The following is a 14,176-nucleotide window of genomic DNA, read 5'->3' on the forward strand; positions in this document are numbered from 1 at the left end:
ACCCTCCAGTCTCAGAGCCTATTGTACCCATGCTTCTTCAGCCTTATCTAGGCAAATATTAGATGTTTTTACAACATATGCAATAAACACATAGGTGATTAATGATGGATGAGCTGCTATACATTTCTTATTAAGAAAAGCATTAAATATAATCAAAGGAATGAATCTGCAATTGTGGAGATGAGTAAAGGAAGAATTTTAGTATAGGAAAATCTCTTCAGTATTTCAGAGAATCCTATTATGCACATTGACAGTTTCTAAGACCTGTTTTGGCATTGCTAGTGTCTATTTTAAGCTTTTCAACTCCATGAAGTTGAAGGAAGTGCAAAGATCAATGTATTAGATCAGAGTTTTTCAACTAGGGTACCACTGACATTTTGGCTAAACTATTTGACATCTTTTGCTGTGGGGAACTGCCCTGTGTATTTGTTGGATGTTTTAGGAGCATATCTGGCCCCTACTTATTAAATGCCAGTAGAATTCTTTCTCCTTGCGACCTCGCTCCCCTGCCACAGCCCAGTCAAGACAATAGAAAATGTCTTTCAGCATTGCTAAATATCCCTGTTGTGCCCAAAATTGCGAATCCGAGAAACCACCGAGGAGCCAACACCGATGCAAACACACGAGGGTTTATTTACAAGCTCGAGCTTGGGTCCAAGTGTACCCGGCACAGCGGAGCAGGGACTTGGACCCTGAAGTGGGTTACAGCTGGGTTTTTTATAGGCTGGTCTAGGGGATTTCCAGAAGGGATGGAAGAATTAGGCTGGTCTAGGGGATTTTCTACCATGGGCGTGGGCTCTGTTGTCTTTCTGATATGGGATTACCTGCCGAGGATATTGAGGATATTCTGCAGTTTTTCCCTTTAAACTAAGGGGAAAGATGGCTGTACTTGTGCTAATGCTAAACTTTAGGTGGGATGGCCTTAATTTTTCTCGGCCTCCACAATCCCCAGGAAGGAAAGTTGCCCCTGAGAGAACCACTGTGTTAGATGATAGGAGCAGTCTGTACGGAGTCTTTGCAAACAACTTAAAAATATATATGAACATGACCAACAGCATGTGGAAAGCAAACCTGTACTGGAAAGCCTCTGAAACTAAAGCACTGCTGGGAACCCAAGGCAGATTGCCAAGCCTTCACATCAAGGTCACACCCATCTCGTTGAATCTTGACAAAATCTGTTTGAACTATTTTTTACCCTAATTTAAGTGATTCCTATGGTTCAAAGATAACTCAAGCAGGGAGATGACAAATCTGATGTCTTCACTTCACTCACTTCACTTCACTAGTAACTAGAGGGGTGGAAACCAGACTCAGATCTGCCTGACTCCAAAACCTATATTTTTTAAGTACATTATGCTATGTTCTGCCAAGAAAACCAAAAATGTTTTTTATGTAGTATGATTTGGATTGTAGTTTGAAAAATTAGATCACAATTAGCCATCTCTTTAACAATGAATTTCCTTTTTTTCCCAAATGATTGTGATTATTATTAACAATTGTTACAATAATACAATTTTAATAGCAATAAGTGCCATATGTCAAGGACTTACCATGTGTAAGGCTCTCTGACAAATATTTCATGGGTATGATTTGAGTAAATCTTCATAATAGACTGATGAGCTAGATTCTATTATCCACATTTTACAGATAAAAATTATAATTAGGCAGAAATATTTCCTAAATGAAATATTTACTAGATAAAGGAAATATTTCCTAAATGCCTAGCCCTTCGTTAAATCCTTTATATGCATTTAGTTTTCATAACACTTTTATGAGGCAGAAAGGATTTTCCTTTTCATTTTTCAGATGAGCAAACTAACCCTTAGAAAAAAGAAGTAAACTATTCAAAATTTTGAAGTTACATAGTTGGCATGCAAACCTATCTTTGTGTGACACCAAATCTAGTGTCTAACATCATAAACATTTGTTATCCTTTCCTGGTATTAGTGGTGGGCTAAAAAATTAAGACAATTATGAGTGGATATAAATGCCTTTCCTCTTACAAAAAGCTAGTAGTAAATGCTCTCCAAGTGATATTTTTCTTTTTCATATTAAATCTCTTCGTAGAGATAGAAACATCTTCCTTAGAAAGTTCTATCTTTGTGTGATTTCTCCCCTTTCTCCCATACTCTCCTACTTCCTCCCCCCCCCCCCCCCAGGGGCTCAGAGTAGAGTACAGAAAGTGAGAGGACACAGAATAAAAGGAAATGTCAACCAGTAAGAGTTAGACTTCACTTCCTGTCAGCAAGTACAAAAGGTGAAAAGTGACATTTGCTTTGGCAAGCCAGAAATGCTTATGTTTCTAGTCACACTCTATCTTTATCCCCTTTTCCAGTCTTCGTCTGAAAGTGTCCCCATTAGAAGCACAAGGGAGCCAAAGAACACATTCTCCCTTTAAATATGGGGTGCTGGAACAGATGTTAATTTATTAAACCAAAATTGCAGCTCGATCCTTTCTGTCTCTGTGAAATATTTTGACAATGATAAAAATACATGCATTTGATTTGTCACTTATCATTCAGGGTCCCTTCTGTCAATGCCTAATAGAAACAACAAACATAGGTACTACAGCAGGAAATATAAGAGGAGTTTATCTTTTCCATTCTAGAGGCATTCTATTTAAATGGCAGCCTAAAAATTTGCATATATATATATATAGCTATGACACATGCCCTCATGTTCTGATATCAGAAAGATGGCTATATCAGCCAGGGATAAACCATGATTGATAAGAATTCAGAGTGCATTTATTAAATCATTAATTGTAAAATGAAACAACAACAGAAGGCAGATGTGTAACTGAAATGGGTAAATTGCGACACCATAAATGATGGTCGAGAGTGGTGGGGAGTGTGGTCTAAGTCAGCATATGTACTTTCTCTGAAATCAGGTGTTCATGACTTGATTCTAGCAGGATTTTGCTTGCAAGAATGTGGGCTCTGTGTTGCCAGATTTTATGATTTATAAGAGGAACCGGAAATCCATATTTTCAAGTTAAATCTTCAGACTTTAAAATGTTGTCAAATTTCTTTCTCCTTTAAAGAAAATACTATTCACGCTGCTCATATGTTACTTCACTTATAATGAATGGATATTGATTTTAGAATGTAGGAAGCTTTGTGGTAATTTGCACCCTACTCTATTTAGGGAAGCCTTTATAGAGGTTTGATAAACCTCAGTATTTAAATACACTTGACTGGGCATCACTTAGGGAATAGAGCCTGTTACAAATGCATAACCAAAGAAATTCCAATTGGTAGGTCGGAGGTAAGGCCCAGGAACTCTGCTGTGGATGACACAGTAAATATACTTTGAGCATTTTATCTTAGAAAGTGAGAGGATGGAATCCATTAGATCAGGGATTGGCAATCTATTGTCTATGGGCTAAATCCAGTCTGCAGCCTGTTTTTATATAAGTAAAATATATAAAATATATAAAAAATAAATAAAGATTTACAGGGATACAGCCACATCCAATTCATTCACATATTGTTTAGAACTGTATCATGCAACAAGGGCAGTGGTGTAGTTTTTTTTTTTTTTTTTTTTTTTTTTTTTTAGTGGTGTAGTTTTGATAGAGACTGTATGGACCTCAAAGCCTAAAATATTTATCATCTGGCCCTTTTATATAAAAGTTTGCTGACTTCTGCATTAGACAAAGTGGGTCCTATGTCCCTACATCTCAATAAAGTATGACTCTTCAGTATTAGCTGAGTTCATAAAAATAGTGTAAAAAGAGTCATATTACTGATGATGTTGATTTATAATTCGGTTTTGTCCAAACCATTTCTCCTAAGCAAAGACTATCTTGTTGCTATGACAACAGTTACAGAAAGCTATATAGAGAAGAAAAAAAAAGGCAGCAAAAACATATTAAATGTTAGACTAGAGAAAAGGACAGTAAAAGGCTTGCAATTTGGCTTTGACTTGCAGGGGTGTAAACACAAGCAAGCTCACATTCTCCCCCATAGGTGAGATAGTCCCATATGACTCGGAGGATCCCTGCTCCTCCAACAGGCCGTCCCCTATCACCGTCTCCACAAACACCATCTGTATGTACTGAGGAAGTGATTTCACAAATAAGTGAGTCATATGCCAGAACTTTTCACTTGTCAGTAGTGAGGATAATGGGTTTATGGAGGATTAAAAAATAGATCAATGTTGAATTTCAGTTATCTTATCCTAAATATATACCAATCTTATTATGACTAAATAGTTCCACATAGAATCTGAATAGCTTTTATATTTGTCACTTCATTAACAGTCATGTAAGTCAGTTACTCCGTCTCTACCATTTCAGCAAATGGTATAACCGTATACCATTTTCCTCAGGCCCCAAGCCCCTGAGTCAAAATTAATTTGACTTTTTCCCTCTCAAATCAAATCCATACAGCCACATCTCAGCCCCTTCATGCTACTGACCTCTCTGATCCAAGCCACTATCGTCTTGTGTCTGGCCAGCTGTGGTCATCTCCTTACAGACCTGCCTACATGCCTGCCTGCCCAGAATAGAGTCTCTACTCAGCAACATCTGGTATATATATCAGATGTCATGGCTCCCAACTCTTTCCTTGATATCTTCATATCACAGTTTAAGACCCAAAATCCTTCCCATGGCCTACCAGACCCCATGGAATTGTTTTCTGAGGATATCTCTTTCCTATTGTTCAGCCAGTGCTTATTCCTCTCCAGCCACATTCACCATCTTCTTGATTTTCAGATGCCTAGGCACACTGAGGTCCTTCCTGCCTCAGAGCCTTTGGACTCGTTATTTCCCTCCATTAGGAAATCTCTTCTTTCAATCCTTTGCTTGGTGCTCTCTCTTAGTCATGTCTCCTCCCTAGGGAGGCCTTCCCTAAGCATCTATCAATCTCTATCTACTTTTCCTGCATTATTTTTCTTGATGGCATTTACCATCACATGAAACTCTTATTATACAATAACTTGTTTACCAATATTCAGTGTATCCTGCTCAGTTGTAACTTTCATGAAGGTAGAGAACTTGTCTGTGTTGTTTCCTATTTTATCCATAGCACCTAGAAAAACCATGGTAGAGTATGCATTAAATTGTTACTAAATGAATAAATGAAGGAATGAATGAATATAAATAAAGAATGAATGAGATTGCATTTTGATTGATTTTACCCTTTTTTTGCAAGATTTGAAGACATCAGTATATTGTATCTTGGGCCTCCCAGGGTGGTAAATGCTTTTCATCCAGAAAAACATACTCTGGGTTAGACATCTAAAATGCAGTGAGAGAATTACATAGAATGGAAATACTTAACATAAAAAAGTCCACTCCAGATTATACAGGCTAATTCTAAAAAAAGGGAAAAAAGACACAACTAAGGAAGTAAAATCTGAGTGGTCTGATCAGAAAAACCAGGTGGTGTACCAGTCCTTGTGGGTACTGTAGGTCAAAGGCCATGGTTGGCCATGCATTTCAACCTTCTCCTGCCTCAACCGTTGCCTGTTCTGTCCTTTGCTAACTAACCCCTAATGGCTTTAGTTTCTGGATTTATCCATACGTAGCTGGTCATCTCACAAACACGTGAGGGGCACCAGGCAGAATGAGGTGAAGAAAGGTGACTGCATGCACACACACACACACATACACACACACACAAGGTGCAGGAGTCAGTTCATACAGCAATAGCACATTGCACCAGTTAGACAAGAGGAGTTTGGTATAAACATGATCCAGAATGATCCATAAGGCTTAAGGATTTCATACAGTCTTGAACTCTACTTTATCCTTCCCACTCTAAAAGGTATAGGATATGCAGATGACTGTGTAAAAATTCCTTGAAATAATCAAATGGTCGTGATTATCCTTAGACAATGATCACTTGCATATTAATGATATTGGGATATCATGGAAATTGAGATATACTATAGCAAACTTCACATTGCCTTTAGCAAGGGATTTTTAAGGAAGCTTCCCCCTCCCCGCGTGAATTTTTGCGTTGTAAAATTTATAATTGATTTCCTTTAAAAATATATATGTACACATATATTTGTTATATCTGTATCTATATTTTATATATGTATGTATATATACAGTTCCTCTCACAATTAAAAAAATTGTAAATAAACTTTTATCATGTCTTTTCTACAGTACTAAATAATTATAAAATATGGGTTAACACTTCTGAAATGATTGCAAAAACTAATGCAGTAGTCATAATGTCCATATATTATGGACATCATTAAAAGTCAAAAATATGCTATTTAGTTTTAGGCATTTACAAATATTTTATAAGAATTGTCTTTACAACATTTTTAATGGTTGCATAAGATTGTATGAAATATTTAGCATTTATATAAGTAATCTTTTGCTATTTTAATATTTAATATTTCCAATGTTTTTAAATAATTCATGGAACAGACAAAATTTGTTGAAAATAAATTAGAAATTTAAAGATAGAAGTCCCTGAAGCCCATATTCTAAAAAACAAGTAGACATGGTTTAAAAAAATGGTTTCCAAAATGCCTATGGTATATCACTCTCAACATTAGGAATTAAAAAAAAAACCAGATTCATAGACTTTTCATAGACTTACACATTTAGTTTTTAACCAGTACGTGATTCTTAACACAATTAATTTCAATACCAAGGAGCAGCTTCCTGGGTAGGACAGGGACATGCAGGAGCATAGCATGAGGAAGGAAAGAGGTGGTCCTACCATCACCTGAAGTCCTATTTTACTAGGACTACTATTGAAACTGCATTTCTGATTCTTTTTTGGTCTCTGTGTCTGTCCTTAGTTAGTTTAACTAACTGGGGAAGGAAAAGTGTGAAGAACATTCCCAAATTGCTTTTACTTAAATTATTCAAAGACTAAGAGACCCTGCCTGTCTCAGGCCCCAGATTGCTCCCAAAGAATGAGTCTAGCTGGGAACATGGAGCTGTAAACACCTACTAGATTTCTATGCATACTGATCATATTCTCCAAACAAAGCTACAACACATGTTTTATCCATGACATGAGAGACTTGAAATCTGTACTTTTTTGGAGAATCTAGGAAATTTGGTCCAAATTCAGGCATTTAATTTTTGGACTTGAGTATTTGACTATAGGGTGAGATTTATATAAATTTAAGGTTTCTTTGTGTTGCTAGAATTTTGTAGTTGGAGAATCTTCATGCAATTTATTATTCATTAATGCAATTCTTCATCTAATTTATTATTCATTAATATTTTAATTTAATCTTTTTTGCATATGGAAAATGCAGTTTTGATATGATCTGGGATGGGAAGTAGTTTTGAGTAATGCTCTATTCTGATCCCTTCCTGGGCATCTGGAGACAAAAATCTGCACTGCCCACCAGCAGTCATGGGAAAATACCCATTGGAGAATGGTGGGGGTTGATGGAGTGACCTCAAGAAGATAGGAGTCTCTCCAAGGGACTAGATATATTCCTACATGAACATAATATGAAAGGTTAATCCCAATGGTCTATAGAAATAAAAAGGTAGGGAATATTAGTGGTGGATTTCCATGAGAAGTGATTTTTACTAAATATTTTTACCTCTTGACTCCCTAGTCTTTCCATGAAAGTGGGATGACTTATCTGGTCATTAGGCTATAGCCACTGGTCCATGTACTCAAAAATATATAGCTTGTCTTTCAAAATTCCTAAACAGGAGATTTGATTTCTGATGTTTTGTCTCTTTATGAGTCAGTAGGATGAAGCAATTATTTTTAAGTGAGACTGTTCTTGAGACTTAATTTCCTCTCCAATGCCCTATTCAAAGATCTAGCTGGAGTGGACAGGCAGGAACAATTTAATGTCATCTCTCACCTTTAACTGATTTTTCCTACTGAGGCTTTATGATATTTAGGTTCTCTGCTGATTCTTCCACTTATTTCTCAGTCGGTTCAGAACTTAGGTGGGGAAGGGAGATGCTACTTGTTAGATTTTTCCTTCTCAAAGATGCTAAAAGTAGGTATTATTATTAATCTCAATTTTATAGTTGAGAGAACCGAGCAGAAAAAGACTATGAAATATGTCCAGATTTGTCCACATTAATCTGAGTTCAAATTGATTTTGTCTTTCATGTTCTTAACCAGGGCAAGATGCTACCTTTCAATTACAAGATGCTACCTTTCAATTATTATCAAAGAGCTTAATAGTTATCCATATGATGATCTATTTAATTCCATTTTACAAAGCAATTAGCTAGAGATATGAATTATTACTACTTGGATCTTTACTACATGGTTCTATAAATCTTCATCTTGACACATGAGAGTCTCTGTTAAATGAAACTCTAGGTAGTTACTCCTAACAAAAATCAAATGAAATTTATAACATCAGTCTTATTAACTTTATTTAGGAAAAAAATTAGAAAAATAACACATATTTGTACAGATTCAGTCTTACCCGCAGGGAATTGACATGTCAGGAGATGTTATTAGCTACCAATTCAAATAGCAGCTGCCAAAAGCTTAATTGCCTACACACAATTTTTCACTCCCTGGGATGCATTTTTCACTCTTCTTCAATTTGCTATTTTGAGTTCTGATTTATATTTGTGTAAGTGACTGTGATAGAAATGTATTTACATTAGGACTCTAATGTTCTCAAGTACTTTGTCCTTCTGGCCCAATTTCTTTTGTGGCCCTGAACACCAGAGAATGAGTTTCTGCTGAGGGACAAGCCAGATAAACAGGTATTGTCTAGTCTATAAATAGCCAGAGGATGTTTCTGCTATACTCTTTTGCAACTGACTTCCCAGTTGTTGAATGTAGCAACCACTTCTCCATCTCCCTTTTACTACCAATTGCCCACCAGTACCGAGAGATAATTTTTTTCCTTTTTGTAGTAGCAAACACAAATTCCATATAGACGTCTTTAATCCAAATCAATAATTGCAGAAATGATCCTGATACAGTCTTGATCACCTTGACAATGTCCTTCTGAAGAGGAAAATGATCCTTGATCATCCACAGAATCGTTGGACCAGAGAAAGCCATCACCAAAAACAATGTGTGAAGATCATTACCATAAAAAAACAACATGCATAATCTCTCCTCCAAATATATGGTTTCTTTGCAAAGCAATCCATTTCATTTCTTGGTAATTACATTGTACATGTGTTTATGCTGTCAAAAATCAGAATGATGAGCTATTAGATGTTCTTGTTTCATGGACCCTTTTCCCTTTCATCTGAAAACATTGATTCTTAGTTATCCTGCCTGTGTTGTTTTCATTACGAATCTATCAAAAACAAATGTTCTGACTATGTTAGCTGAAAATTTTAATGAAAGCCTATTAGACTTGGCATAATTTCATGCTGAATCTGCAGGAAAGAGCTCTTTCAGAGATAAGCAGAGTGAGGTGGATGTACCCTTTAACACAGCAGTGCTTCTCATTTCCCTTTGCACATTTTCATCCCAGCAAATGCCTTCATTAATGTCTATGGTTATTGGGACTGAACAGTGAGGCACATGTTTAATATTAGCCCTCAGATGATTCATTTGGGTTCAAGGAGGTCCTATATTCCTCCAGGAGACTGGATCAGCATTTCTAGTATTTGCCTCACAAGCAAAAGAGTGAAAAACAGGGAGCAAGAAAAAGAAAAGAGCATGGCAGAAAGGGATTAACTGGATGGGGCCATTAGGAGGATACAAAATTACAGTAAGGGGAACTCACAAAAAGAATGTCAAGCAATATTACTAGAGGGACAGAGGTCAAAAGTCCCCAAAGGGAATATTGACATTAGGGGTCCTAATAAAACTCTATGTTTCTGTTTCTACATTTCACTTCTTTGTTTATACTATCATCATATGACATATTGTTATTGAATTCTTACCAGGTCCTGGGCACTGAACTTGGCTCTGAGAATAAAGGAGAAAATAAGACAAGAGAAGGTTCTTGCCCTTATGGTATTATATATAATTTAATAGATGATTCTGTAATTGCATCTTCAAGAAAATTACTATCTCAAATAGAGCTCTAGCAACACTAACAAACGCTTCTACAAAGCTGAAGATTATATAGATTTCTTATGGAAATGAACAACCTATACATACTCAGAATTGGCCCCAAGAAAATCATCTCACATTGGACACTAAGCTCTGGACACCTGATCAATCTACAAATATCTAAAATGACACTTTTTTTTTTCCTAAAAATTTTATTTATTTACCCATGAGAGACACAGAGAGAGAGAGGCAGAGACACAGGCAGAGGGAGAAGCAGGCTCCATGCAGGGAGCCCGATGCGGGATTCGATCCTGGGACCCCAGGATCATGCCCTGGGCTGAAGGCAGCGCTAAACCACTGAGCCACCCGGGTTGCCTTAAAATGACACGTTAGTCCATTACTCTCATTAGAAAAAGACAAGAAGTTTATTAAATCTCTCCATAATTGTTTTAACTATTACAACTCTTTCTTGGGTACCAAGGTGAAATAGCCCTTTAATTTAGGACCTGGCACTAGGGCATTTTTATTATGGTTGTTATTTTTTGTCTTTTTGTTGTTGTTGTTGTTATTTGGGGGCTTTTTTTTTTTTAAGCCAGGTGCTATTTGATGAACATCAGGATACAACATGAAACCCTAAAGGCTTGTGTTTCAATTAGAGTCAAAGCAATAAAAAGAAAATTAAGCTTCTCTTTATAATAAAAAGATAGAAATTTTGTATTTGTTTCTTGAGCTCCTGAAGGAAAAGAACAAAGAGAGGAGAAGGAACAGCAGCAAGATGATTGGATGCTTGAGTAGAGGAAACAAAAGTCAGTAAGAAACCTCTAGTGGTGATGGGGCTAATGTGACAGTGAACTGACATATCTTATATATGATTTAAGCTGTGGGACTCAAAATCTCCTGTAAAAATTGATTAAATGTCTTTCTGTGTGTGAGGTTTTTGTTTTTGTCTATTTGTTTGTGGAAAAACCATGAAGAAGGAGCCATTTCACATCCGAAGTACTCAGTAAGGGGCATCTGGGTAGCTCAGTTAGTTAAGCATCTGCCTGCAGCTCAGGTCATGATCCTAGGGTTCTAGGATTGAGTTCCTCATCAGGCTCCCTGTTCTGCAGAGAGTCTGCTTTTCCATCTGACCCCCCCCCCCTTGCTTGTGTGCTCTCTTTCTCATGCTTCTCTCTTTAATAAATAAATAAAATCTTAAATTAGAAAAAAAGTACTCAGTGAGAAATAGGGAAAGCACAGGGAGAAGGAGGCATAAGAAGAGATAACCAGGAGAATGTAAGTTTACCACCCATCTGCAAAAGTCTTTAAAGGACTTTCAGTTCCCTCCAGGTATGAATTAGAGTTGAAGTCAATCTCTTGAGGATAGACCCTAGATTTCACCTACAAGAGTTTCACAGCAAAATCAAGATGAGATATACTTGTAGTTCAAGGGTGTTTCGTGTGACACCCAATAATCAATGACCAGAGCAAAATATTTTCACTACTTTGAAATTTAAAACCCATTTGCAAATGTAATGCCACCTGCGCTAATTCTCCTGAGAAGGACATGTAATAATAGTAAAACAGGTAACATTTATCCTAATTTTACAGGTGAGAAATGGAGGTCTAGAAAGATTAAGAGATTTGGCAAAGGCCACATGCCTAGAGAATGGAGTTGTTTATGAACCCAGACTCACTGGGTCTCAATACTAAATGTTGTCTATTGTTGTCTATTGGGTAAATTTTAATAACAATTATCATGACTATAATTACAGGGGAAAGAAACTAATTTACATCTTAACTATGAAAGAAATAATTAACAGATTCCTAAATTCAAAAGTAGAATTTTAATAAAAGTTTCTAGTGTGAAAACTAGGTCATTTGCATATTTTTCTTTGACTTACATACCTAATTGCCAGGGTATTTGCATTTTTCTATCTGATTTTGCCAGCATACCCAATTCATCTACATATTCCTCTTAGTTTAGTTGCTGAAATGGGTGGCCTTTCCTACCCATAATTAGAATTAACTTCAGCTTCAGCACACTTCAAGGAAGGGAATTTTACAGAGCATAAAGAAGAAATACTTTCAGGATCAAATTTAGTCAATGCTTTTAAACAATGAGTAGTTATTGTGATATTCTTCTCAGCATGCCTGAGGCTATATGAAGGAGGGTTAATATTAAAGGTATTTTAATAACACATTCATACAAAAACTTAGAGGTGAATAAGATTTATTTTTGAATATACTAATATTTTAACCCAGGTATGTGGCACTAATGGGTTATATATCCTCTCTCATTTCTCATAATATATATCCCCTTTAGCTCACTTTGATATTAAATCTCTAAATTTAATATCTAAATTTAGAATTAAATCTCTAAATCTAGAAATTAAAAAGAATAGAAATATGATTTATTGAAGAAGCTTTCCACCTATATAATTAACACTCCACAGTGCTCACAAGACCTTTATTCTGCACGTTTTGTGCTTAAATTCCACTAATCTCTATCTGAAAGAAAATAAATGTGAAATGCACATAATTTTACTTTAATTCATTGTCTCCACGGTCCATGTACATTTGCAGTTACTTTTACCTTTCTCTGGAATATCATGAACAAGAGGCCTTCCTGTTCCCCTCAGCATGACTCAACTTCCCATAGGCTTCTTCCTCACTCTAGGCTGTTGACCTCTCTTTTCTTAGAACATTTACTCTAGGGCACTTTTAGTTGTAAATTCTTTTTCTGCTCCTTTGAGATATAAATCTTCTCTTAGCCTCTGGCAGTCTTTAGCCAAGATTGTCTTTCTCAAGGCCCTGAGAGCCATGCCTTTCAAATGTAATCATCAAAGGAGATATCACTCCTATCTCCCAGCCTCTGTGGGAGGGTAGGACCTTAGCTTCTGCCAATTAACAAACATCCCTGGTTCAATCACATTGACCAGCTATTCCTCCAACATTCTTTAGTACTTCACCACTAGCTCACTCCAGGGCTGAAAAACCACTCCTGCTTTTTGATTCAGTGGAGCTGAGTTCAATCTTCCTCTATCATTGCAGTAGTGCTGAATAAAGTCTTTCTTCCTTAACTGTCTCTGGTGCCATTTTTTTCTTTGACAAGCTCCACCATTGTTATTGCTATCATTTTTGGATGCATTACCATGTGCTAAATACTTTGTTAAATGCATCGCTATAGGGTGTCTTATTTAATCCTCACAATAACCAAGAGCTTATCCTTGGGACCATTTTATGGATGGGGAAACAAAAGCATGCAAGAGTTAAGTAACAGTATTCTCTCTGTAAAGGGGCATCTAGCGGTTTTCAGAGAGGACAGGAGGGGAGTGAAGGAAAGGAGAGGAAGCCGAAAAAGTGGGGAAGATAGACGAGAGACAGAGAGAGAGAGAGAGAGACCTGAGACAGAAAGGCAGAAACATACAGAGAAAATATGTAACTAGGCAAATAGTTACCTTCCCTGGAAATTCTGGGGTCTAGGGTCAAATCACATTGCCTCTACCTACTGGTCATCTCCACATAAAGTTTTCATGGAAACAATAATCATGAAGGAAAAGCTTAGGCCTCAAAATTAGTTAAAATTTCAAATCAAGCCTTATCAGAGTTCTACTATGAGAAATTATACAGGAAACTCCAATATAATAAGGGGTAGATTTACTTCTCATTCTTTATATATCTGTGGTGTATAGTTCCACTGGGCACTTCATGATTTGGAGAGAAGAGAGGCAACACAAGATCCAATTCAACTCTTCCTTGGTCTCTGGATATGAGTGGCATATATTAAAAGCAACAGCAACAACTATCTGCATAGCAACAACTCATTTTAAGCTCTAATGCACTGTGTCTTGCCTGCCCATTTTTCTCTATTCAAATCATTGAATCTTCTATAAATACAATTTTAGTAGTCTAGTGTACACACCTGGATGGGGTACACAAACCTGAGTGACACAAAGATCTGTTAGAGCGCAAATCACAATTTTACCATTTTCCACAGTTATCCCCATCGTTGTTGTAGACCCAGTTTTAACAATGTTACATGTAATGTCATACTATATTCTTTTTTCCAGACACCTCTTTGTGTGTGTTTATGTGTTTGAGTGTGAACAAGATCTGCTTTTCCTTGGACTTCCTGGGTATTCACTTTCAGACACTTGTTTATATCATAATTTTAGATGGTTATAATCTATACCTTTTATATTCTTTCCTACATTTCTTTGGGACCATGTCTACATGTCTCCCTGACTGTAGTCTAATGA

The 14,176-nt window shown here is 36.5% G+C and overlaps 1 long non-coding RNA gene across 4 annotated transcripts in view; it reads right to left on the minus strand.

Moving 5' to 3' along the window:
• The window catches only part of LOC144302473 (uncharacterized), a 48,870-nt gene that overhangs the window by 33,047 nt on the left and 1,647 nt on the right, over window positions 1-14,176 (minus strand). The window lies entirely within an intron of this gene.

This window comes from Canis aureus, chromosome 2, assembly GCF_053574225.1.
Source record: "Canis aureus isolate CA01 chromosome 2, VMU_Caureus_v.1.0, whole genome shotgun sequence".
Taxonomy (NCBI): Eukaryota; Metazoa; Chordata; class Mammalia; order Carnivora; family Canidae; genus Canis; species Canis aureus.